Source organism: Cyprinodon variegatus, unplaced genomic scaffold (assembly GCF_000732505.1).
Source record: "Cyprinodon variegatus isolate N-32 unplaced genomic scaffold, C_variegatus-1.0 Scaffold585, whole genome shotgun sequence".
Taxonomy (NCBI): domain Eukaryota; kingdom Metazoa; phylum Chordata; class Actinopteri; order Cyprinodontiformes; family Cyprinodontidae; genus Cyprinodon; species Cyprinodon variegatus.
In genome coordinates, this window is record NW_015151038.1 from 315,210 (window position 1) to 318,618 (window position 3,409).

The window sequence follows — 3,409 nt, forward strand, 5'->3', positions numbered from 1 at the left end:
AGCCGCCATGGTTCTTTAGACTGGACTGTCGTGCTTCTGGTTGCGTCACACCTCAACCCGCCTCAAAGCCAACGCTGATTGGACGTTCGTTTGGTGAACGGCTCCAAATTTTCTTTAACGGAGAGTCTCCAGACTGATTAGCGAGTGAAACCTTGAAAGCTCGCGAGATCAGGATGGTCTCACAAGGCTAGACGTCATGTACTTTCCTTTTTTTGTCATCATAGGGGACTTTTTGAATCACTCTTTCTCTTATTACCCAGAGTCTGTTTGCCTTTGTAGATCCTACCTGGGGCCTTTAAGCCCACCAGACATCATACCCTCTGGGCTCATCCAGGCAGTGACACCACTCCACTACTTTAAGTTTCTGGCCCAAGGAGGGTTCTTTTTCAGCTCCCCAGGAAGATCTATGCCAGGGTTCTGGAGAGGGAATTTCAATGGTTGTTGAACCTTGGCTCCGGGAGGAGCAGTGTGGTTTTCTTCTGAGCCCAGGGACAGTGAACCAGCTCTGCAGGGTGCCCCAGGGTTTATGGGAGTTCTCCCAACAGTTGCACATATGTTTTATGGACCAGGAGAATGTCATCTCAAGAACTTTACAGTTCCATGTTTCTTCTTCTTGTTCTGTTTACATTTGATCACTGCTGCACTTTAAGAAATTGAAATGTTATGAAAGCTTTACAAAAAGAAATTTCATGTTATGTACACTGTGTATTTTCAAAATGACAAGAAAATTTGTCTAAGCCACTTCAACTAGATCACCCAGTCAGATTGCTTCAAAGTTTTCTTTCTAAGGAAAACCAGCTTTAACTTTGACGTTTTACGTTTTTCTCCAATTGGAGTTATTTTAATTTTAATGAGATTATCATTATGTACTCCTATGGGAATATTTGCTAATTTATTAGATTTTGGTCGTGGGTAAGACACTGTCTGGATGGAGTAAAGAGTGGGTAACAGCAGAGAAGCTGCAGAGATGTGTGTTAAACTGCGACTCTGCTTCCTGGTCTGCACCCTGGGTGGTCAGGGCTTTGGAGGACTAATAAATGTGGCCAGATTCCTAGAGAGAAGAGCTGCACCATCCAAAGTGGGATGGATGCCGTCTCTCCGAATCAGACCAGGCTTTCCCCAAAAGGATTGCCAATTATTAATGTGACCCTGATAGAATACGATGCATGGATAGATGTTGCAGACTTGATCAAATATGATCAGATTCTGAGGTAGCCACTAGGTCCATGTAACGTTAGCAGGGGTTGAGAATTAAAGATTGAAGCAACCTGCCACTCTGGAGATCTCACCACTGGAGAGAGAGTCTAGGTGGAAGGAAAGGTCCCTTTGGGCGTCTAGGGCTTTGGGTCGCTTGCCTCGGTGCTCTGGGAGGGTCGCGTCTTTGGCTCCTCACAACCACTATTGAGCATTTTTCCTTCGGATAAACTTAACATGCACAAGTGCCTTTCACAAACACCTACGGGTGCTTGGTTCCAGGTACTCAGAGATTCACTTCCATACAGAAAGCCCATATTCTGATCTTCTAGGTGTTACTTTATTCTCCTACCATGTCCGTTGGTTGTTCTGTTCTTTTTCCATCTCTTTGCAGGTGATGAAGCAGACTGAAAATGTTTTGTCATTTTCTCCATTTTATCTCCTCTTTCTTTAATCTTTACTCCTTTTTTCTGTTTTTCCTTTCCGGTTCTACTTACATTGCAGCGTCCATATAATCTGTAAAACTCCCTGCATAATTATAACAAAGCAATTTATATGCATAAATCAAGCAGAACACTCTGGCGATGGCTGTACTGCTCCACTTGTGAAAGTAAAATCTGTTGGGCTCTTTTTAGCATCAAAACAATAATTCTTATTGCCACATCACCAGACAGGACACTGGGGGAAAAAAATAGGTGGAAGGAGAGTTTCTGTGAGGATTTTTCCCTCAGCTTGGATTTGATGCAGCAGAGCTTTGCAGAGCATTTGCTCCAGCAATACTCATTGGTTACAATTAGGCACTACTAGGCAGCTACCTAGGGCCCAAAGGTTCCTGGGGGCCCCATAAAACTCTGTTCACATGTATGGTTAATAGAACTACTATCCTTTACTTACTAACTAATCCAAACATCCCAAGTCCCTGGAAGTTCCAGGAGTCTCCCTGATATAGATAGTTGTTCACGGATGCCGTGATAAATTATCCCAGATTTTAGAGGGTGAGGTGTTGTTTTTTAATGCGCGTGAGAGCGGGCAGGTAATACAATAATTTGTGCATCATGTGTGGATTAGAACTGCTTCGATTGCGCAGACAACAAGAGAGTGCGGGGGTGTGGGGAGGAGGTTACTAGTGAAACCTATGAAAAGCGATGCTCTGATCAACCAGCGTTCCAGGAGACTGGTTGATCAGAGAGCTGATTGGATCAGTCCGATAAGTTTCTCTGGCAGTCACCTAGTTACCACTCAAAGCTGTGCATTCTGGGAAACAGGTTCAGGTTGAATCCTCAACTAAATAATGAAAATATAGGACTAATTTTACAGCAGAATATACTAAAGTATATCCACGTCTAATGAAGGGGAGGAACAGTGGCGGATCTAGACCAAATTCATTAGAGGGCCGGGGGGGGGGGGGGGGGGGGGGGGCAGCATGTTTTCATGGGGGCCCAGAAAAGCATGAAATAAAAAACAGGGCAAGAGATTTAAATATATTAAGAGAGCTGCATGAAGTGAAATTTCTTTCCAATCAGGTTAAATAAAAATTCTATTTTGTATGAGGTCAATATAAATTTATAATTAAGGAATTTTACATATTTTTACTTAATTTAAGTTAAAACTACTGTTTTCTATCAAATGTGATTTAGAACTCAAGAAAAACTGTTAAATTCATCTGAAAAAATAAGAGCAATTTTGTTTTTTTATTGGTAAAAAGAAAACATTTAGCAGATGAAAACTGGGATCACATCTCAATACCACTGAAGCTATCACCTTATTGTTTTGAATAATTAGTAAAACAGAATTTGTAATCTGTTCCAGCACATCATCATTAGAATTTCAATAAGTATTATGTTTTCAGTACAGGGGCCATGACATGATCTACAGGGGCACTGGCCCCCGTTGGCCCCTGTCTAGACCCGGTCATGGTGGGGAATGATGACACCAGTATGCTGAAGTCCATGGAAAACAGAAAGCACAACTGATGTTTAAGGCTACAAGATTGAAAGTATTGAAATAAAAGACCAATGCTGTTCTGTTTAGTGTTTAAGAAATTACTCTTAGTTGATAAACAGTTGATGGAAAGTTGTGTGTATGGGGCACCGTGTGGGTCCGTTGGACCCGGGGGGTGGGTGGTTGGGGGATAAGAGTCTCCCTGAAATGAGTTTTTGGAACTTTGGATGACTGCTTATCCTTTGGCTAAAATGCCATCAGAACGCTGATAATA

General features: G+C 42.3%; 1 protein-coding gene across 1 annotated transcript in view; it reads left to right on the plus strand.

Moving 5' to 3' along the window:
- The window catches only part of gys2 (glycogen synthase 2), a 37,298-nt gene that overhangs the window by 31,040 nt on the left and 2,849 nt on the right, over positions 1-3,409 (plus strand). The gene's annotated exons all lie outside the window — the stretch shown is intronic.